Raw genomic sequence first — 24517 nt, 5'->3', positions numbered from 1 at the left:
GATCAGCTCCAATGGATGGGTCACATTGTCCGCATTCCCGATACGAGACTCCCAAAACAAGCGCTCTACTCGGAGCTCTGACACGGCAAGAGAGCCCCAGGTGGGCAGAGGAAATGCTTCAAGGACACCCTCAAAGCCTCCTTGAAAAAGTGCATCATCCCCACCGACACCTGGGAATCCCTGGCCCAAGACTGCACAAAGTGGAGGAGAAGCATCCGGGAAGGCGCCGAACACCTCGAGTCTCTTCGCCGGGAGCAAGTGGAAGCCAAGCGCAAACAGCGGAAGGAGTGCACGTCAACCCAAGCACCCCGCCCACCTGCCCCTTCAACCACCGTCTGCCCCACCTGTGACAATGACTGTAGGTCCCGCATTGGACTCATCGATCACCTGAGAACTCATTTTTAGTGTGGAAGCAAGTCATCCTCGGTTCCGAGGGACTGCCTAAGAAGAAGAAGAAGAAATCACCACCACATGAAAATTTAACTAAATAAATATGCTGTGGTCTTCTAAATGCTAAATGTTACTCAAATATAAATTGGGGATTCATCATTGATGTTCTGGATATTAATGGTGATGGTACCTGTGCAGGATTTTGGAGGAACCTTTCCCACTTCAGTGACAGGAATTATTATAATTGCTGTCGTGAAGAAAATTCACACGTTGATTACTCTGAGAACAGACCTGTTTTAGATCATGCCGCTAAGTTTCAAACCCATCTACTGTAATATCTGTATACACCTTGGATGCCATTGTCATAGTCAAGTGGCTCATTGGTCCTGGAGATGACTCCACTATTAGCGTCCAATCTAAAGTACTTTGCAGCTTCATTTTGACCACTTGTTATAACAAACAAAGTGACTGTTAATGAACTCAAATGTTACTTAATAGGTTCCAAATGTAAAACCAATGTGTGGTAACACAAGATTGGGTTTGCAAAGCTGTTCTTTACCCACATTTCTATTGCATTCTTATATGTTTTTAAAAGAAAATGTAGCAAATTCATACACACACACGCGCACATGTCAATCTCCTGTGCCATTTCACAGGTAAAACCAAGACCAAGCTCAAGCAGGGTTAAAGGCTAGGGTGGTGTGTGTGTGTGTGGGGGGGGGGGGAATAACTGGACCAAGGCAGAGGGGGCAAGGAGAGAAAGAGAAAGGAGGGGAATGGAGAATAAGTAGGGGAGAGTGAGATGAGGGAGAAGCGGAGAGATGGGGGCTGCCCTTCCCTCTGCCAGTCTCAGATTTGGCAGCATAAAAAATGAGTTCACTGTGGAGGGGCCAGTGGAACAGCAAATGTTTTACTGGGGGGGGGGGGGGCAAGGGGCTGTCAACAAACATAGCACACAGGGAAGCTGCTGTTACATGATTACATGCAGGGTGCTGGTGAAATGCCCAAGGTTGGCCAGGGCTATCAAATTCATTCCGGAGGGGGGAAGTGGTTGTGAAGCTTTCTCAGAAGTGGGGCAAATAGAAATGGAGAGAAAATCACCGGAGAAGACATCTACTGGAGGAGCATGGGCCATCAAGCTGGACACGCTGGAGTTGGAGTTGGGGAAAGAAGTCAGACAACAGAGTGCACTGTGTGATTATTGAGTGTGTGTAAGCGGAATAAATGTAGAAAAAGGCAATCTCCAAGACAAACTCTCCTGTGGAAATCCAAAATCACAATATCATCTACAAATGAATGCCCCTTTAAATACTGCTTCCAATCGCCTCTTGGAAACCAATCCCACTAGATTTTACTCAGCGGGTTCAGTGCTGAGTGGGAATTCTAATTTTGCACACTAAAATCGCATCGGGGTCTTAATGACATCATAGGAGCCTCATGAATTCATGAGGCTCCTGTCTGCTTCCAACAGGCCACTCAGATGCTGCACAATTAAAATGGTGGCAGGTGGGAATCAAGCGGGAATGGGGCAGAAAGTCTACAAATGCAATTTTAACTCTGATACCGCCCCGTTACCACTGAGCAGGGAGAGTTAAAATCGCCCCTTAAGATTTCACAGGATTTAACTGCTCTGATATCAAGTTTATGACCAAATTGTCTAAGTCCCACAATCAGCTGCAATCCAAGATTGAGAGAAAACTGTGTGCCAATGTTATTAAAAATGCAATGAACTCACATTTACATAGCTCCAATACCAATACCCTGATACCAATCATTCATTATAACTGGCCTAATCTTGAAACACCCAGTTACATGGAAATGGAGAATAGGTCCAGTGGGGCATTGGCATTATGAAGTAATGCTTGCATAACCTTCCAGTTAAATTGAGTACTTTAAATCAAAAATAGGCTGTATTATTTCTAAATCCAACTGGTCACCAGAATATGTTTTAGCAATAAAAACAGAAAATGCTGGAAACACAGCAGGAGCATCTGTGGGGAGGGAAACAGAGTTCACATTTCAGGTCGATGACGTTTCAACAGAACTGATGCTAGATATAAACAGCTTTTAAGCAAATACAGAGCCTGGGAAAAGGGGGTCGGAAAAGAACAAAATAAAAAGGTCTGTGATAGGGTAGAGGGCAGGAGTGATTAAATGACAAAAGGGATGCTGATGCAAGGCAAAAAGGGGTGATATAAAAACTGAAAATGCTGGAAATACTCAGCAGGTCAGGCAGTGTCTGTGGAGAGAGAAACAGAGTTAACGTTTCAGGTTGATGACCCTTCATCATCGGTCCAAAGGAGGTGATAATGGGACAAACATGGAAACAAAAGATGAGTCTAGAGGAGGTGCAAATGTTTACAGAATGTCCAAGAGAAATTGGGAGCAGTGCTTAATATCCAAAGTTGTTAAACTCAATGTTAAGATTGGAAGGTTGTAAAGTGCTTAGAAGGAAGATGAGATTCTGTTCCTCAAGATGGGTTGAGCTTCATTGGAACAGTATACGAGGCCTAGGTCGAGTGGGTGGGATGGAGAATTAAAGTGGCATACGACCAGAAGCTCAGGGATATGCTTGTGGAATGTATTCTAGCAAAGTCATGACTATATTCGAGTAAACTCATTTCAACTACAATTCCTTTTGTTTTTGAACTCAATAGGATTATCTCAACTGAACTTACGAGCTCAACTGTATAAATTGGGTGAAGAATTTGATTTTTTTTCTTACTTTAATAGCTCCATTAGGGTCGGGATCTTTTGCAATAATCCTGTAGACTGTCTCAGAGGTGGGAAGTCTTCTGGAATAGTTGTTGAGGCACCTGTTCAAAATGTATAGAAGTTACAGTTAACGGCACCAAGATACCACTAATGTGAATACACAGCAACTGTAACACCAGAATTAAGATTTACAGAAGACATTGTCATTTCCTATATTTTAGCACAATATTTATACCCAATACTGATGCAGGCCAGACTTTATCAAGACCTGCAAAGTGTAACATTTGCAAAATGATTAATAATTTCTGCATAAAATGTAACCACATTTTAAAATATATTATGATAACTATCATGAATTTATCAGAATATCAGTTTATATAATTACATGAATAGTTAAATAGAACTGGTTTTTAAAGGTATATTTTTCTTAGTACCTAGGTTGAGGGAAAATCTCAGTGCAAGCGTTAGGTACGTTTGCTCATCTTAATTGCACTGAGTTTTTGATCATATTCGTGGCAAGAGGGAAGGATACCGGCACGTACTGTCAGTCACTGCTCGACACAAATTGAGATGTGCCAAAACTAAAAGCTCAGTTTATCTTTTATCGACAGGTAAATTACCCCCTAAAGACTATTGTAATTTAGTTTGCAACTTTCAGCATTTTCTGTACGGGAATAGTTAGGAATTAAACATTTGGAAAAAAATGTGTTGGATTCTCTGTTGCTAACTCACTGGCTTTTTTTTTGATTATATGCTCCTGAGAGAGGTAAGTTCACTCTCTGAGGCAGTATATCAGAGATTTAGGTGGGTGTTGTTTTTTCCGACTATTTAGAACCATGGAAACCCTCAGCGGCTAAGGCTCCTCACTGGGAGAGTGAAGTTGGAAAATTATTGATACCACAATTACGTCATTTATGTTAAATATTTTCCTGTTCTGTGTCGATTTTCTTAGATCTGATGAATTTGTGCTCCTGGCACAGTGCTTTACACAACGGGAGTATGTGATTTTGGGTATAAAGGCCAGGGATTTTCATTAGTTTCTAATGAATGGAAAATCTTGTGGTGCCCACTGACCTCAGAGCCTGAATTCTCAGTTCATGCTCAATTAAACTCTGCACCAGAGCGTGAATTAGTAAATTCTACCCGATCATCAATCACATTTTCACTACACTTACTGCTTCTTCTTTGAAAACCTACTTGAGGAAAATGTTCAAAAGATAAATCAAGCGCTCCACTTCCTTCCTGTTAGCTGGTCCCCGACGGCGGCTGCGATTCGGCTCGATCAGCCTCAAGCACTCCAGCAGAGTGCCGGGCTGATCGATCTCAGCCCGGGTGAAGGAAGAAAAAATGAGCAAAACTATTTGAGGAATTTAGGCACTTACCTCGGCAACCTCCCCTTTAACTTTTGCCCCTGAAGCGCCGGCCTCCCGATCAGCGCCTCCTGCAGCTGCTGGTGTCATCGCCCGGCGATGCTGCAGGGGTAGAACCGAAGTTTGGGTCTGGGCGCAACCGGGGCAATGCGCACAGCGATGATGTCACGATTTCTGAGCGAAGGAAATCGGGGCGCAATGCCATACCGCTGCCCCAAACCTCCCGCCGAATATAGCGGGAGGCGATATTCTCGCCGCGCCAGGGCGGTAAGTGTTTAGCGCCCCGTTATCGCCCCCTGGAGGCGTTAACGGGAGGCAGAAAGGTATCTAATTTCTCCCCCTAAATGTCAGTCACACAAGGCTGCAGTGTTTGCAACCACCTTCAGGCAGAAGTGCCGAGTGGATGATCCATCTTGGCCTACTCCTGAGCAATGTTCCCTGTAATTTTTTTGAGGTGCGCAGCCCATTCAAAATACCGCGCCTGTGCGGTTTTTCCTATTTAAAAGCTGGCAAGGCTGCGAGGGAGCAGCAGAGAGCTGCGCGACTGCGTGGATGTGCAGCTTACCGGGAACATTGCTCCTGAGGTCCCCACCATCACAGAAGCCAGTCTTCAGCCAATTCGATTCACTCCACGAGATATCAAGAAATGGCTGAGCGCACTGGATACAGCAAAGGCTATGGGCCCCAACAACATCCCGGCTATCGTGCTGAAGACTTGTGCTCCAGAACTAGCTGCACCTCTAGCCAAGCTGTTCCAGTACAGCTACAACACTGGCATCTATCCAACAATGTGGAAAATTGCCCAGCTATGTCCTTCCACAAAAAGCAGGACAAATCCAACCTGGCCAATTACTGCCCCATCAGTCTACTCTCAATCATCAGCAAAGTGATGGAAGGTTTCATCGACAGTGCTACCAAGTGGCACTTACTCACCAATAACCTGCTCACTGATGCCCAGTTTGGGTTCCGCCAAGACCACTCGGCTCCCGGCCTCATTACAGCCATGGTCCAAACATGGACAAAGGAGCTGGATTCCAGAGGTGAGGTGAGAGTACTACCCTTGACATCAAGGCAGCATTTGACCAAGTGTGGCATCAAGGAGCCCTAGTAAAACTGAAGTCAATGGGAATCAGGGGAAAACTCTCCACTGGCTGGAGTCATACCTAGAACAAAGGAAGATGGTTATGGTTGTTGGAGGCCAATCATTTCAACCCCAGGACATCACTGCAGGAGTTTCTTAGGGCAGTGTCCTAGGCCCAACCATCTTCAGTTGTTTCATCAATGATTTCCCTCCATCATAAGGTCAGAAATGGGGATGTTCGCCGATGGCTGCACAGTGTTCAGTTCCATTCGCAATTCCTCAGATAATGAAGCAGTCTATGCCCGCATGCAGCAAGACCTGGACAACGTTCAGGCCTGGGCTGATAAGTGGCAAGTAACATTCATGCCACACAAGTGCCAGGCAATGACTATCTCCAACAAGCGAGAGTCTAACCACTTCCCCTTGACATTCAATGGCATTACCATTGTCGAAGCCCCCACCATCAACATCTTGGGGGACACCATTGACCAGATACTTAACTGGACCAGCCACATAAATGCAGTGGCTACAAGAGCAGGTCAGGGACTGGGTATTCTGTGGCAAGTGACTCACCTCCTGACTCCCAAAGCGTTTCCACCATCTACTAGGCACAAGTCAGGAGTGTGATGGAATACCCTCCACTTGCCTGGATGAGTACAGCTCCAACAACACTCAAGAAGCTCGACACCATCCAGGACAAAGCAAACCGCTTGATTGGCACCCCATCCACCACCTTAAACATTCACTCCCTCTACCACCGGTGCACCGTGGCTGCAGGGTGTACCATCTACAAGATGCACTGCAGCAACTCACCAAGGTTTCTTCGGCAGCACCTCCCAAACCCACAACCTCTACCACCTAGAAGGACAAGGGCAGCAGGCGCATGGGAATGCCACCACCTCCAAGTTCCCCTCCAAGTCACACACTATCCTCACTCAGAAATATATCGCCATTCCTTCATTGTCATTGGGTCAAAATCCTGGAACTCCCTCCTTAACAGCACTGTGGGAGTAATTTCACCATACGGACTGCAGTGGTTCAAGAAGGCGGCTCACCACCACCTTCTCAAGGGTGATTAGGGATGGGTAATAAATGCTGGCCTTGCCAGCGACGCCCACAGCCTGTGAATTAATTAAAATAAACACTGCGTCCAGCTAGACTGGAACCAAATTACAAAGGATTAATGTGCATCATTAAACTTGTTTCCAAACCTCTTTATCTAATAACTTCGCGGAATCATTTTTAAGCATGCAGTGTAAACAAATACAGCCTAATGACTCATTTATATCTCATTTGTGGTGCTGGCTGTAATTTCATCACAACCTTTACTCTTGAAAATGATTGGTTCAGACTATGGATAGGATAGAGAGCACATCCCATTAATTTCTACAACAGAGCCATTCTCAATAGTTCGATTGAGATCTAAATTCTCATAACACGGGTGGACTCCCTTTATCATTACAGTTATTATATTCAAATTTATCATCATTTTTCCAGAGGGAATAAAACAATGTTGACTTTTTCACACCGCACATGATTGTTTACTAACCTATAACTTATGTGACATTTGGCATGAAAAAATGTCACGAAACAGTTCCAAGTTTCCGTGTACGTACTGTCCACTATTTCATCACCAGATACTTGATATTGAAACACCAGATGTAGCATGGGAAATTAATTATAGTTAGAAAAACAACTGGTCAAGAATAAGTCCCAGCATGTTAGTGGTTATCAGCACTATCATGATCTATTATTGGTAATTACTTTATTTTGAACAAAGCAAATAAGAACATAAGAAACAGGAGCAGGAGTAGGTCAATCGGCCCCTCGAGCCTGCTCTGCCATTCAATAAGATCATGGCTGATCCAGTCTTGGCCTTAACACCACTTTCCCGCTCTCTCCCCATACCCCTTGACTCCCTTGTAGTTCAACTGTATGTCAATCTCTGCCTTGAATATATTCAATGACTCCGCCTCCACAGCTCTCTGGGGTAGAGAACTCCAAAGATTCACGACCCTCTGAGAGAAGAAATTCCTCCTCATCTCCTTCTTAAATGGGCGACCTCTTATTCTGAAACTATGCCCCCTAGTTCTAGGTACCCCCACTAGGGGAAACATCCTCTCAGCATCCACCCTGTCAATCCCCCTCAGAATATTTTATGTTTCAATAAGATCACCTCTCATTCTTCTAAACTCCAATAAGTATAGGTCCAACCTGCTCAACCTTTCATCATACGTCAACCACTTCATCCCAGGAATCAACCAAGTGAACCTTCTCCAATGCAAGTATATCCTTCCTTAAATATGGAGACCAAAACTGTACGCCGTACTCCAGGTGCGATCTCACCAGCACCCTGTAAAGTTGCATCAAAACTTCCCTACTTTTATATTTCATACCCATTGCAATAAAAGCCAACATTCCATTAGCCTTCCTAATTACTTGCTGTACCTGCATGCTGACATTTTGTGTTTCATGTACTAGGACCCCCAGATCCCTTTGTACCACAGCATTCTGTAGTCTCTCTCCATTTAAATAATAATTTGCTTTTTCATTCTTCCTTCCAAAGTGGATAACCTCACATTTTCCCACATTATACTCCATCTGCCACCTTACTGCCCACTCACTTAGTCTATCTATATCCCTTTGCAGACTCTTTGGGCAGGATTTTCATTGGGCCGTGGAGTCGGGATTGGAGGCGTGCGGGGGGTTAAAATCTTGAAATCAGGGGTCCCGACCCCATCCCGCACCCAAACCCGCCTCCATGCCAGATTCAAAGGAGGCGGGTACCTGCCCCGCACTGGGACCCGCCTACCCGAGGCGGGAAGGGATTAGTGCCAATTAACTGCCTGTTAACAGGTAGTTAACAGGAAGTTTTTAGCCTAATCGCTATTTTTAAGGTGAAAGTGTGGGATTCCCGACGGCTCCAAACCACGCCAAGTTAGAGGAGTCGGGCCATCGGGTTGAAGGACTTGGAGGGATCAAGATGTCGGTGTTCAGGTGAGTGATGTGTGCATGAGTGCAAAGGTAAGTGTGCTTGGTGTGCCTAAAGTGATTAAATAAGTTTTACATACCTTTTCTTACCTTTTCAGCCTTCCTTCCTTTAGGTCTCGGGAGTCCCTCATCTCACCGGCACAGAAAGCAAAATGGCTGCGAACTGTCAAAAGTGACAGCCTGCAGCTTTCTGTGCAGGAGAGATTTCTAACTGAGTCTGTGGAGAAGGACTCATGTTAGAAGTAAGACTGTCAGTGTTTGACAACTTCAAACAGCTGTGAAACGCTGATATTTCATCTGTCAAAAACTCTTGACAGATGAAATTTCAGTCTGTGACGTCGCCTGTTGCCGGGTGGCCCTTAATTGGCCTGCTGAGCCCGCTGGGCAGGCTCAACAAGGTCAATCAAGTTAAAATCGCGTGGATTGGCCGCATCTTGATGGAGGCGGGACTACAACCCCGAAAGATGTAGTCCCGCCTCCAACCCGGCTCCTGAATGAAAATCCTGCCCTTTGTGTCCGCCTCACAACTTGCTAACCCACCTATCTTTGTATCATCAGCAAATTTGACTACAGTACACTCGGTCCCTTCATCCAAGTCATTAATATAGATTGTAAATAGTTGAGGCCCCAGCACTGAGCCCTGTGGCACCCCACTAGTTACTGGTTGCCAACCAGAAAATGACCCATTTATCCCTGAATAACATTCAGTGGAAGTTATCTGGAAATATAAATATACAATTGTTCTGAACTTTCATGATAGCTCACTTGGTTAAGGCAGTGAAGTGCTGATCCATATAGAGCAGGTGGGTCCAAAGTTTGGTCCGTACTCTAACCGCAGTTAGCTGGTCTCTGCTGAGGCACCAATTGGGACAACACAACTGGCATCAGTGTCCCCTGGCAGAGGAAGTTGACAATCAACCAAAGTTGTTAATCCTGATTGCTGTTCAACAATGTCCGCTGTACTTGGGTGTCAAATCTTTTATCTGATAATGCTCCTGGGAAGCGCCTTGAGGCACTTTTACTTCATTAAAGCGCTATATAAATGCAACTTCTTGTTGTGTGTAGCTGTTAGGTGAGGACAGGATCTGACCCGACAGTGATTCTACCTGAAACCTGAGAGATAGTCAACCGAGGCTGAAACATGAAGAATGGTCACTTGGGCAAGGTATGAGGGGACAGTGGGCACCTCTGGGGCCTAACCCCGGTGTGGAGTTAATGACTCCAGGAGAGGAAGAGGAGAGAGAAGAAAAAGGAAAAAAAAATCTTTTGATATCATCTTTAGTTATTGTTTCCAAAGGTGGGCTGATTTTTGAAACACCTTCATGATAAATTCAGTGGGCACTCAATCCCGATTTTGTTAGAATGTATAGAGGGTCAAAAAAGCACAATATAGGACATGGCTCACCTGCTCCCTGTGTAAATGCAGGATCCCAGATTGGTGCTCCATCCGCATTATCTACAGAGACTGTCAGGGTGTAGGTGGATGTGTGATTGAGACCTTTGTCAGCTGCCAATATGGGTAACAGGCAAACCTTCCGCAAATCAGGATTGTTGTAATCCAAAAGCTTCACCAACTTTATGTCACCAGAATCTGAATGAAAAAACATTCCTCACAAGAAGTTCATTATGTACACATATTGGTCAATTCTTCTTCACTATAAAAAGCTCCTTTTCACATGAACTCAATCCGCAGCCACGTTTTACTGATTGCCCATAGGTAGGTTGGAACCTGGAGCACAGTGGTGATATTCAGCTGCTAAAACAGAGCTGTGTTTAATCTGACCTGCTCCTTCAGGATCACTGCTCAAATACCACATGTGGGGAAGGCAAATACAGGTAATTGTAGCTGGTTGTTAAGTCCTAAGAAAATCGGAGGACAATTGCAGTAATTCGTAAATTTCTAGTTCCCGGCCATAAGAATCCAGCATGAAATGGCTGGCTTTATCTCTGTTTTGTTAAGCTTGTTTTGAATCTGTAACAAAGTGTGACTCTTTAAAGTATGATGTCTGGAGTATAACAGACACACAGTCGATCCACAACTCTGTCATTGCCTCCTCCTTAGTGAACCTCAGCCCGAAAACTGACATTCCCAAGTAAAGACACACAACTGCATGGGTGCACACAGTCCACTGTGGTGTAAATGCACCTTCCTCCTTTCATCGTCTTCTTCCAGCTCCAAAAAACTCAAGCACAGAGGGACACTAATCGCAAAACCCTTTCTAGCAATTAGCAACCAAAAACACTCGTCTTTCCTTAAAGAAGACACTTTCTCAACCATGCTCAAATGTTTCTGACCTTTGTAGCCATTACTTATGGGCAGCCTATGTGCACAGTGAGGTCCCATCACAAAAATTGAGATTTAGTTCCCATCCTCATTTAAATGCAATTAGCATCAGATTGACTCAAAAGTTGTGCACTTGCATATTCTGTACGAATGCAATTTACAAATGACAAAAATGTATCCCTGCCCAAATTCCTGGTCAACAATCACCCATTTTGTATTGGTGCACATATTTGCAGTGACCTTATTCTCTCCCTGAAATATACCCCAGCCATGTCATTTTTTCCTTCCATCTTTTCCCACCAATTATCTCCCGTCTTCCTCAAGAAAGGCATTGACTTCTTGTTGGGACATGAAAGATGATAACACAGTCCAGTGCTCCCTGTTCCCAGTGAGAAGTAGCACGAGTAGGTATCACAGTGCGGACAAACACAGGCATCCAATTTATATGGAGACAAAAGGACAGGACGCATGTCAACAGATGTGCTCCTTGCGAGCGCCACTCTCCGCAGAATCGCTCCTGTGTTTCAATGGACTGTGACCTCTATCCTGTGCCTCTCTCAAATAACTTTGCTTTGTGCCCGAGCCCAGACAGTGGGCAATGGAAGTTTTTTTGACTACAAAGGGAATCACAGATGAGCCTGATCCTTTCCTCGCCCGATGTCCACAAACATGCACATTTCCAATAGTTGTCACTGCTTAGTAATCAAGAGTGGGAACTCTGTTCACTTTCCTACTGCAGCACCCAGGATACTCTGGTCAAATGCAATGCCCCTCCTACCATTTTGGCTAACTCAGCATAGACCTCCCGAGTCTATGTGGTTCAAGTACTTGCTGTCATAATTGACCGAACTAATGAGGATGTTGTGGCAAAGCCACCAAGGGACTCCTGTATACTACAGCACCTAGGTTTGTTTACTGTATGTAAATAGCCCGTTCTGGGTAAGTCCCAGAACCAGCGCAATGACGTCATCACGTTGGTCACGTGACGTCCCAAACGGCGGGAAACGTGATGACGTCGTGACGTCAGACTGGGAGGTTCCCAGTTCAGACCTCGTGAAGCCAGCATTAAGAAAAGACCTGTTGATTGTTTCTCCTGCATGCCATTGTTTGTTCTCTAGTTTACATTAAACTTCGTTTTATTATCAGACTGACTCGACCTCAGTACTTCAGTTAGGGATCTGTCAATTCCTACATTGGTGACCCCGAAGCTTCGCGGACGATTTTCGCGGAGGACGCGCAGAACAAAACGATGGATGTTAACGCAGCGACCTTGAAGCTCCCTTAATTTTGGGAACAACAGGCGGCCTCCTGGTTCGTCCAAGCGGAGGCTCAGTTCCAGCTTCGGAACATCGTGCTGGATCAGACCCGTTATCTTTACGTGGTCTTTACTGGACAGCTCGACGGCTTCGAGGATCATCAGTCTGCTGGAGACCCCGCCCGTAGATAACAAGTATGATGCGCTTAAGGTGCGACTAATGCAGGTTTTCAGCCTCACGAAAGCGGAGCGTGCACGACGTTTACTCACACTGCCTGGGTTAGGCGACGCCAAGCCGTCTGAGTTGATGAGCCAGATGCTCACGCTCCTCGGTTCTGAGCCGCAGTGTTTTCTGTTTCGGGAACTGTTCCTGAGCCAGCTCCCCGAGCAGGTGCAAGCAGCCCTCGCCAGGTCGGAGGCTACGGACAGTGTAGCGCTCGCGGCCGAAGCCGACACCATTTATGCGGTGATGCAGCAGCACTGCGCCACCTCGAAGCGTCCCGCCCAGAAGAACCCCGCCTCGGCGCCTCCACCATCCGGTCTCTGCTACTACCACGCCCGTTTCGGTCCAAAAGCCAGATGCTGCCGTCCTCCATGTAGTTTTGTGCCAAATGCATTGAGAAAGCAACAGCACCGACTGCGTGAACGGAAGAACGACCCCGAGGTCAGTTTCACGTCTACAATGGCGGTTGGAGATTCCGGGAAGTTATTGTATATCACCGACTCCATTTCGGGCCGGCGGTTTTTGTGTGGCATGGGCGCTCAGTGCAGCATCCTCCCCGCTTCGCTCCTCGACGTCAGGACAGGGAGGCACGATTCTCCACTCCAGGCCGCCAACGGCAGTGCTATTCGTACGTTCGGGAAGCAGCGGATCCAGGTGTGTTTCGGCGGGCAACTTTTCCAATGGGAGTTTATAATCGTCAAAATCGCACAGGCAATCCTTGGCGCTGACTTCTTCTGTACCAATGGCCCATTGGTTGATTTACAAAATCGCTGTCTGATTCACGCTGCCACGTTTGCCTCCATCCCATGTTTTCGGGGCTCAGGTGCGCCTCACACGGGTTCCTGCAACGTGCCGGCGCCCGCCTTCTCGGGGAATTTCCGGATCTCACTCGACCCACCTTCTCGGCAACGATCGCTAAACATGGTGTAGAACACCACATCGCAACGACCGGCTCCCCGGTTTATGCCCGGGCTCGACGGCTGGAGCCCAGTAAACTCGAGGCCGCGAAGGCGGAGTTCGCCACCATGGAGCGACTGGGAATCGTTCGCCGGCCGGATAGTCCCTGGTCGTTGCCGCTTCATATCGTCCCTAAGCCCAGTGGTGGTTGGTGGCCCTGCGTCGATTATCGGCGCCTCAATGAGGTCACGACTCCCGACCGGTACCCTATACCGTACATCCAAGATTTCTCCGCACATTTGGCTGGCAATTCGTTTTTTTCCAAAATCGACCTCGTCCGGGGGTACCATCAAGTGCCCATCCAACCCAGGACGTCCAGAAGACGGCGGTCATTACCCCTTTCGGACTTTTTGAAATCCTCCGAATGCCATTCAGACTCAAAAATGCGGTGCAGGCGTTCCAGCGCCTTATGGATTCAGTGCTGCGGGATCTTAAGTTTCTGTTTGTGTATCTCGATGACATCCTGGTCGCCAGTACTTCGAAAGAGGAACATCTCAAACACCTGCGCCTCCTTTTTCGCCGCCTCCATCAGCATGGCCTCATAATTAACCCGAACAAATGTCAATTCGGACTGCGGCAGATCGACTTTTTGGGCCACTGCATCACTGCGGCAGGAGCACTGCCACTTCGGTCGAAGGTGGCGGCCACTGCTGCTTTCCCGTGCCCGCAATCCGTTAAAGCACTCCAGGAGTTCCTTGGTATGGTAAATTTTTACCATTGGTTCGTTCCCCGGGCTGCGCAGCTGATGCGGCCGCTCTACGAGGCACTCAGAGGGAAGCCGGGGAAGGAACCTGTGGCCTGGACACCGGAGATGGATTGCGCTTTTGTGGACACGAAGGATACTCTCGCAAATGCAACGATGTTGGCGCACCCGCTGCCTGGCGCCACCATTGCGCTTATGACTGACGCTTCAGACTATGCTATAGGTGCCGTGCAGGAGCAATGGGTCGATGGGACGTGGCAACCGCTGGCGTTTTTTAGTCGCCAATTGCGTCGTAATGAGTGTAGCTACAGCACGTTCGTCAGGGAGTTGTTGGCGTTGTTTCTGGCCATCCGCCATTTTCATTTTCTATTGGAAGGACGCCAATTCACCGCGTTTGTAGATCACAAGCCCCTGACGTTTGCCATGGCCAAGACGGCTGAGCCGTGGTCAGCTCGACAGCAACGACAGCTCACCTTTATTTCCGAGTTCACCACCGACATCCGGCACGTGGCCGGCAAGGACAGCGTGGTCGCTGATTGCCTCTCGCGTGCGACTGTCCAGGCCGTCCAGCTGGGACTCGATTATTCACTCATGGCTGCTGACCAAGCGGCCGATCCGGAAACGCAAGCTTTCCGCACCGACTCCTCCTGCCTTCAGCCAGCGGATGTGCTTTTCCACTTGGCTGGCACCTCCCTGCTCTGCGACGTCTCCTTGGGGGACCCCCGCCCGATCATTCCGCTGTCCTGGCGTAGGAACGTTTTCGATGCCATTCACGGGCTTGCGCACCCTGGCGTGAGGGCTTCAAAAAAATTACTGGCGTCCAAGTTCGTCTGGAGAGGAATGCGAAAAGATGTCCGCGACTGGGCCAACACCTGCGTCGTGTGCCAGCAGGCTAAGGTGCAGCGGCACGTCAAAGCTCCCGTCGCCGTTTTCGAAGTACCAGAGCGGCGTTTCGATCACGTCCATGTCGACCTCGTTGGCCCACTACCGCCGTCACAAGGTTTCACACATCTTTTGACTATAGTCGACCGTACCACCAGGTGGCCGGAGGCCATTCCTTTGACGTCCACCACCTCCGTGGATGTCGCCCGGGCTTTTCTTTCATCCTGGGTTGCATGTTTCGGTGCTCTGTCTGATATTTCGTCGGATCACGGGCTGCAATTCTCGTCTGCTTTGTGGAACGCCGTAGCCTTGGGTTTGGGCACCAAGCTCCATCAGACCACGGCTTACCATCCGCAGGCCAATGGATTATGTGAGCGTTTTCATCGGTCCTTGAAGGCGTCGCTGCGGGCCAGCCTCCAGGGGACCGCATGAATGGACAAGCTGCCTTGGGTGATGCTCGGGTTATGCACAGCGCCTAAAGAGGACCTGCAGGCATCGTCCGCCGAACTGGTTTATGGCCAACCGCTCCGGGTGTCCGGCGAGTTTCTTCCGTCACCAACGCGTCCTTGGTCGGCGGCCGAACAACTGGAGGCTCACTGGGACGCAGCTCAATCTTTTCGGCCCATTCCGACATCACATCACGGGTTGCCCACGTCACGCGTTCCACCGGAGCTTATGCGGGCTAAATTCGTTGTTGTCAGGCATGACGCCCACCGTAGTCCTCTCACGCCTCCATATACAGGCCCTTTCCAGGTACTGCAGGCGGGCGCCAAGAGTTTTTTAGTGGATGTCGGGGGCAAGCCTGACCACATTTCCGTGGACCGCCTCAAGGCCGCACACCTGGACCTCGAGCGACCGGTCGAGGCAGCGCAGCCACCGCGTCGTGGGCGGCCACCCGTGGCCGCCACGCCTGACCAGACTGTTCCGCAGACCTGCTCATTGTCTACCCAGCCCATTCCTCTCCGGGAATATCGGAGTCGTTCGAACAGGCTTGTCTGAGCTCCTCTGCGATTGACTTTTGAGGTTAAAGACACTTCTGGGGGGACGCATGTGGCAAAGCCACCAAGGGACTCCTGTATAACTGTATAATTGCCTTTAACAGAGTGCTACAGCACCTAGGTTTGTTTACTGTATGTAAATAGCCCGTTCTGGGTAAGTCCCAGAACCAGCGCGATGATGTCATCATGTTGGTCACGTGATGTCCCAAATGGCGGGAAACGTGATGACGTCATGACGTCAGACTGGGAGGTTCCCAGTTCAGACCTGGTGAAGCCAGCATTAAGAAAAGACCTGTTGATTGTTTCTCCTGCATGCCATTGTTTGTCCTCTAGTTTACATTAAACTTCATTTTATTATCGGACTGACTCGACCTCAGTACTTCAGTTAGGGATCTGTCAATTCCTACAATGTAACTCCAGATGCAATTTAACTACTTCACTGTCCCAAACAACAGATTGTGTGATCAACATTCCCGAGTCAGTTTATTTGTACGAAACAATACAGCAATCTGATGACATGCAATGATATTGAGGTACATGTTTCTTGGCAATCCCTCGAAAATCGAATAAGATTGTTTCTCAGCACTAAAAGAAAAGCATTTACTGTACGAGGAAAACGAGTAACTCAGGTGGCAATTTTGAAAGGTTTTCCATCTGACCAGGTTCGGGCATCGCAAATCGCTTTGAAGTATGTTTGCCACTGCGAGCAATTTTCTCAGATTAGCTTATGAGGTGATGAGTGCTTCAACATTTCAGGGAAGTTGAGATTTAATCAGGAGTTTCTAGGAATTGAATTCAGCACTATTCTGAGAGCATCACTGTCCTCACAGACTTCATTCGTGAAATGATAAATATTTTTAAAGAATCACAGGACTGAATTTTCAGGCCTCCTGCCCGGTGGAACCTGGGTAGTAGAGACCTGCAAATGGGGTCTTCGAACTGGAGTTTTGCTCCGAGCAGGCTGCCCAAGCAGTCACCTGCATGGGGCTCCCAGCTGATTGAAATATTTAAATTGGGGTCCGAAGTTGTCAATAGGACCTCAAATGCCTACTTTTAGGCTGAGTTGGGTGGAGTGTACACCGTGCACTCTCCGGCCAGTATCAGATGGTGGCTGGGCCACAGAGCACCCGAATGACGAATGAGGTGGTAGAGAGAAAACGGGGAATTATAGACTGGTAAGCCTGACATCGGTAGTGGGGAAAATGCTAGAGCCCATTATAAAAGATGTAATAGCAGAGCACTTGGAAAACAGTGACAGGATCAGACAAAGTCAATATGGATTTACAAAAGGTAAATCATGCTTGACTAATCTACTGGAATTTTTTGAGGATGTAACTGGTAGAATAAATAAGGGAGAACCGGTGGATGTGGTGTATTTGGACTTTCAGAAGGCTTTCGACAAGGTCCCGCATAAGAGATTAGCGTGTAAAGTTAAGGCACATGGGATTGGGGGCAAGGTACTGACTTGGATGAAGAACTGGTTGGCAGACAGGAAGCAAAGAATTGGAATAAACGGCTCTTTTTCTGAGTGGTAGGCAATGACTTGTGGGGTACCGCAGGGATCGGTCCTAGGTCCCCAGCTATTCACAATATATATAAATGATCTAGACGAGGGAACTAGATGTAATATCTCCAAGTTTGCAGACGACACAAAGCTGGGTGGGCGTGTGCGCTGTGAGGAGGATGCCGAGAAACTCCAGTATGATTTGGACAGGTTCGGTGATTGGGCAGAAGCGTGGCAGATGCAGTATAATGTGAATAAATGCGAGGTTATCCACTTTGGTGGCAAAAACAGGAAGGCAGATTATTATCTGAACGGCAATAGATTGGGAGAGGGGGAAGTGCAACGAGACCTGGGTGTCCTTGTGCACCAGTCGCTGAAGGTAAGCACGCAGGTGCAGCAGGCGGTTAAGAATGCAAATGGTATGTTGGCCTTCATAGCGAGAGGGTTCGAGTACAAGAACAAGAATGTTTTGCTGCAGTTGTACAGGGCCTTGGTGAGACCACACCTTGAGTATTGTGTGCACTTTTGGTCACCTTATCTGAGGAAGGATGTTCTTGCCATGGAGGGAGTGCAGCGAAGATTCACCAGACTGATACCTGGGATGGCAGGAATGACGTATGAGGAGAGATTGGGTCGATTGGGCTTATACTCGCTGGAGTTTAGAAGAATGAAAGGGAATCTCATTGAAACTTATAAAATTCTAACAGGACTGGACAGACTGGATGCAGGAAGGATGTTCCCGATGGCCGGGGAGTCCAGAACCAGGGGTCACAGTCTAAGGATAAGGAGTAATCCATTTAGGACAGAGATAAGGAGGAATTTCTTCACCTAGAGAGTAGTGAACCTGTGGAATTCTCTACCACAGAAGGCAGTGGAGGCCAATTCATTAAATATATTCAAGAAGGAGTTGGATATATTTCTTAAGGCTAAAGGGATCAAGGGATATGGGAGAAGGCAAGGACAGGGTACTGAATTTGGATGATCAGCCATGATCTCATTGAATGGCGGAGCAGGCTTGAGGGGCTGAATGGCCTACTCCTGCTCCTATCTTCTATGTTTCTACCTCTTCATTCTTGTGGGGCAGGGAGGGACAGGAATGCTCCACTTGGCCCTATAAACCCAGCTTGGGCCAAGATGGCTCCGGCTCCCCTCCCTTCACTGATTGAGGCTCCCTCCCTCAGGAACCTACTTTCCTTCGGCCCAGAGGCCGGCAAGGCTGCCTGATATTGTGGTGATCCAGAGCCGGCAGCCTTCCCTGGGGCATTTCATTCCTATTCTGGACCGATGGACTATTTTATGTGAAGATAGCACCCTCTGGTGGTGGTTATGTGTTAGCAGTGTGTTTGTATGAAACAGAGGTCATTTGACCTTTGTTCCTTTCTTCCTGTGTGAGGTCATTTGACCTTTGTTCCTTTCTTCCTGTGAGAGGTCATTTGACCTTCGTACCTTTCTTCCTGTGTAACCCAGGAAGTAGAATCCCAGGAAGTAGAATTCCAGGAAGAACCTGGCAGTAATGGAGGATTCCATAAGGGTTTCACAATCCAATGTAATCTGATTTCATATGTTAGGCCAAGTGCAATATCTGTGAGTATCTTTGTTTGTTAGCATAATAGCAACATTGTCAGAGTAGTATTTTGACAATAATATGTTTATAAAAGGTTAATATTTGATAGTTACAGAAGTTAGTCCAAATGTTAGTTAGTTATACAATTAGTCTATTCTACTGTTGTAAATATGTTTATATCTTATGTAATATCGAATGTATAGTACTCAGTTTATGTACAAAACATACTTTACCTTTGTTTACAGTTTCACAAATTTGTTCAAGTAAAGGCTTCAAACAGCAAACGGCTTCACGAAGAATTATTTTGAATAAGTGTTTAACTTGCTGGATAACTAGATAGGAGCACATCTAGCGCGGCCAGTACAGTGAAAAGATAGCAAGATGGCTAGCTGTGAAGAGCAGAGCAGGAGGAAACCAGTGTAAGCCTTAACCTCGTAGAGCACATCTACCTCACATCAACATGTCAGAAGATAATAACGAAAATGCTTTGCAGCGAGGAGAAGACCTTAAACAGGCAGACGAAACTGTAGAAGGTGACAATCGGTGTATAAGCGCCGGTTACGTCAGATCGCAAGCTGGTTCGCGGTCATCAGGTGGTTCTAGAATAAGCGTGACTATCGCCAGAGCACGAGCTAAGCTAGTGGCAACTCAAGCCAGAGCTGCGCATGCGAACAGTGAAATAGAAATAAAAGTAAGACAGGCCCGTCTCCAAGCTGAATCACAAGCCGAACAGGCCCGATTCCAAGCCAAACAGGCCCGTCACCAAGTTGAACGCCAGGCTGAACAGGCCCGCCTCCAAGCCACATTAGACGCTCTGCAGCAACAAAAAGAGATCGATGCTGCATTAGCCGAAACACAAGTATTTGAGGCAATTTTGGAGGGAGCTGATCCCGAGACAGCTTACAAACCTTTAATTCCCGTTTCATGGCAGAGTCCACGACAGCGCACCATAGATTACGTGAGCGACCATGCCGACATACAGTTTACAGGAGAAAGGGATGAAGGCCCGCACATCTCTACAGACGCAAGCACTTTGTATAACATGCCACAAGTTGCCAACCAACGTCAAAGCAGACAGCATGCCTCAAGCCGCAGAGTCTCCCCCAGCAGAACGGAAGACGCGGTGCAGAGGAATAGGACGCCGAATAGAGAAAGTCAGAGGCAAATCCCCTCTCGGTTCCATGAGACCCCCAACAGAGCCCCTAGCCAAGACAACCCTGGCACAGGTCCCAGCACCTACGACCTCGCCAAATACCTTGCACGCACCCAGCTGGTGACTTCGGGGTTAATTAAGTTTGATGACAGGCCGGAGAATTATCGGGCTTGGAAGTCCTGCTTCCACGATGCCATATCGGGCTTAGACCTGTCGGCAGGAGAAGAGCTCAGCCTCCTTATCAAATGGCTCGGCCCAGAGTCCGCCGGACAGGCCTGCAGGATAAAAGCTGCCAATATGGGACAACTGCCAGAGGGGTTGAAGAAGGCTTGGGCGAGGCTGGAAGAAAGCTACGGCTCGCCCGAAGCCATTGAAAGGGCTCTCTTTGACAGGTTGGAGAACTTTCCGAGGTTGACGAGTAAGGAACCCCAGAAGCTCTGCGACCTTGGAGATCTGCTGTCGGAACTCGAAGCCGCAAAGCAGGATGGCTACCTACCCGGTCTATCGTACTTAGACACTTCCAGAGGGGTAAGTCCCATCATTGAGAAGCTTCCATTTAACCTGCAGGAGAAGTGGATAACGTTTGGATCAAAGTTCAAGCTAAAGCACAACGTGGCGTTCCCACCATTCTCTGCGTTCGTTAAATTCATCCATAAAGAAGCCAAAGCCAGGAACGACCCCAGCTTCAACTTCTTCTCCGCCCACCCAGCACTTGCCAGAAGAGACAAGTTCGACAGACATGGAAAAACACCAATATCTGTCCACAAAATGCAAGTGTCCTCAACTGAGCACACAAAGATTCAGAAGAAACCTGAGGATATGAGCAAACAATGCCCTATCCACAACAAGCCCCATCCTTTAAAGAAGTGCAGAGGTTTCAGGGAGATGTCCCTGGAAGATCGGAAACAATATCTTAAAGAGGACTTTATATGTTTCAAGTGCTGCTCTTCCATGAGCCATCTCGCCAAGAACTGCAAGGTAGATGTAAAATGCACAGAATGTGAAAGTGATCGGCACATTTCCGCACTCCACCCAGGCCCAGCTCCTTGGAAGTCAGAGACACCTCCTCCCGCTTCAGAGCATGGCGGGGAGAGAGAAGGAGCTGCTGGTCCAGAGATTACATCCAGGTGCACCGAGGTGTGTGGAGAAGAAGTGAGCGCAAGAGCATGCTCCAAGATATGCCTCGTTAATGTGTACCCTGTAGGATGTCGCCAGGAATATGAAAAGATGTATGCCATACTAGATGAACAAAGCAATCGTTCTCTAGCAAGACCCGAGTTCTTCAACATCTTCAAGGTCAAAGAAAGTCCGTCGCCTTACACGCTGAAGACGTGTGCTGGACTTTCAGAGACAGCCGGCAGGAGGGCCTGCGGTTACGTTGTTGAGTCAGCCGACGGGAAGATTAGTCTCCCCCTTCCTACACTCATCGAATGTAATCAAGTCCCCGACAACCGTTCTGAGATTCCCACTCCGAATGCAGCTTGTCATCACCGTCATCTGAGACGCATTGCAGACGAGATCCCACCTCTTGATCCAGATGCAAGCATACTTCTGTTGTTGGGAAGAGACATCCTGAGGGTACATAAGATAAGGGAACAGATCAACGGTCCACATGACGCCCCTTTCGCCCAAAGGCTAGACCTCGGCTGGGTCGTTGTTGGAGATGTGTGCCTCAAGGGCGCTCACAAGCCATCTCAGGTGAGCACACTCAAGACTTCCATCTTGGAGAATGGTCGTCCAAGCTACCTTACCCCATGCAGTAGTCAGATTCGAGTGACGGAGAAGTTCAGTCATACGGCTCAGCCACAGAAAACCCCAGCGCTGATCTCCACAGACAGTACACAGATGATGCTCACTGGAGAGAACCCGGGTCAGTCAGTCTTCTGTCGCACCGCCAACGACCACAAACTTGCTCCATCGATCGACGACATGAGGTTCCTCCAGATTATGGACAATGAGGTCTCGCGTGACAGCTCTAACAGCTGGGTTGCACCCTTACCCTTCCGGGACCCCAGACGACAGCTGCCGAACAACAGTGGGTATGCCTATAATCGTCTTAACTCACTCCGTCGCACACTAGAGAAGAAGCCAGAGATGAAAGCACACTTCCTAGAATTTGTCAAGAAAATGCTTGTCAACGATCATGCAGAGATAGCTCCTCCACTCCAGGAAGGCCAAGAGTGTTGGTACCTCCCTTCCTTCGGAGTCTATCACCCCAAAAAGCCGGAACAGATCCGCGTGGAGTTTGACTCCAGTGCACCATTTCAGGGAGTCTCTCTCAACGACGTACTCCTCACAGGGCCCGATCTTAACAACAGCCTCTTGGGAGTGCTCATGAGATTCAGGAAAGAGCCCGTCACCATCACTGCCGATATCCAGCACATGTTTCATTGCTTCGTGGTGAGAGAAGACCACAGAGACTTCCTCCGCTTCCTGTGGTTTCGGGACAATGACCCCAATAGAGACATTGTGGTCCATGTCTTTGGGAATAGCCCATCCCCTGCTGTCGCCATATACGGACTAAGGAGGGCTGCCAAGGAAGAAGACGACGACTTTGGCAGTGATGTGAGAGGGTTCATCGAATGAGAGTTCTATGTCGACGACGCACTGAAGTCATTCCCGACCGAAGCAGAGGCCATCAGTACCCTCGGACGAGCCCAGGAACTACTTGCACTATCCAACCTCAGGCTGCATAAGATAGCCTCTAACAGACCAGCAGTGATGGAGGCATTCCCCCCCTGAAGATTGTGCTAAGGACGTCAAAGACCTAGACCTCTTCACTGATGACCTCCCCTTACAGCGTAGCCTAGGGGTGTCGTGGAACATAGCAACAGACACGTTCACGTTCCAAGTTTTAGACGTCAAGAAACCCTTCACACATAGAGGAGTGCTCTCTGCAGTCAACAGCCTATACGACCCTCTCGGCTTCTTAGCCTCTGTCACCATACAAGGCAGGCTGCTCCTCAGGGAACTCTCCACACGCGCTGAAGAGTGGGATTCACCTCTCCCTGAAGAGATGGAAGCAGAGTGGGACAGATGGAGAGACTCACTCCAAGACTTACAGGAGAGCCGAATACCTCGCTGCTATTCGTCTTTCTCTCCCTTAAATGCCCAATTCAAAGAGCTTTGCGTCTTTGCAGACGCATCTGCTAAGGCCATTGCAAGTGTGGCTTATCTGAAGGTCACCACTCAAGATGGACAAAGCAAAATCGGCTTTGTCTTTGGTAAAGCCAAGTTGGCACCCCAGCCAGACCTCACCATACCCAGATTGGAACTGTGCGCAGCAGTATTAGCAGTTGAGATTGCAGAGTTCATAGAAGACGAGATTGATCTGAAGTTCGACAGCATCACATATTATATAGACAGCAAAGTGGTGCTAGGATACATCCATAACCAAAGTAGACGGTTCTACGTATACGTGAACAATAGGGTCCAACGTATTCGACAGTCCACGTCCCCCGACCAGTGGAGGTACGTCCCTACAGACCTGAACGCGGCTGACCATGGGTCTAGATCTATAACAGCGTCCCTACTCAGCAGCACGACTTGGCTGTCAGGACCTGCTTTTCTTCAGGATCCGTTCCCATACTTCTCCGAAATCAACGAGTCATTCGACCTACTCAACCCTGTTTCTGACTGCGAGATACGCCCACAAGTAACAGCGAACATTACTCAAATCTGTAAGGACCTGATGAGCACCAAATGCTTCGAGCATTTCTCCAAATGGAACACTCTCATAAAGACGATAGCACGCCTAACCCATATAGCTCATACCTTCTCCCAGCCTACGCAAGGGAGTAACTGCCATGGGTGGCACATCTGTCGTAAGAGTCCCTCTGAAGAGGAGCTCAAGAGAGCCACAATCCTTGTGATAAAGAGTGTCCAACCGAGTGTTATTCAGAAGAGTTGAAGTGCATAGCAGCAGAACGCAACCTACACCCTCACAGCAGTCTACAGAAGCTGCATCCCATCGTCGACGCCGATGGCCTTCTCAGAGTTGGGGGACGCATATCGCAGTCTCAACTAGGAACGAATGCAACCAACCCCATCCTCATTCCAGGTCGTCATCATCTGGCCAGTCTGCTTGTGCGTTATCATCATGAGGCTGTGAAGCACCAGGGCAGACATTTCACCAATGGTGCCATCAGAGCAGACGGCCTCTGGTTGGTTGGAGCTAAGAGAAGTATCAACGGCACACTTTTCAAATGTGTCACCTGCAAAAAACTCCGTGGGAAGACGGAGCACCAACAGATGACAGATCTGCCAGCCGAGCGGCTACAAGTAGCACCACCTTTCACCTACGTAGGCGTAGATGTCTTCGGACCATGGGACGTGGTCTCACGCCGCACCAGAGGAGGGCACGCCAACAGCAAGAGGTGGGCGGTGATGTTCTCATGTATGTCCACAAGAGCTGTACACATCGAAGTCATAGAAACAATGAGCGCCT

At 48.1% G+C, this 24517-nt stretch overlaps 1 pseudogene; it reads right to left on the bottom strand.

Moving 5' to 3' along the window:
- LOC147105725 (cadherin-related family member 3-like) overlaps positions 1 to 24517 on the bottom strand; it is an 86681-nt pseudogene that overhangs the window by 26409 nt on the left and 35755 nt on the right.

The sequence above is a fragment of the Somniosus microcephalus genome, chromosome 17 (assembly GCF_052327205.1).
Source record: "Somniosus microcephalus isolate GS21.2 chromosome 17, FLI_Smic_1.0, whole genome shotgun sequence".
In the NCBI taxonomy this organism is placed as follows: Eukaryota; Metazoa; Chordata; class Chondrichthyes; order Squaliformes; family Somniosidae; genus Somniosus; species Somniosus microcephalus.
The sequence above is the reverse complement of the archived record's forward strand: the minus strand, read 5'-3'. Positions and strand labels throughout refer to the sequence as shown.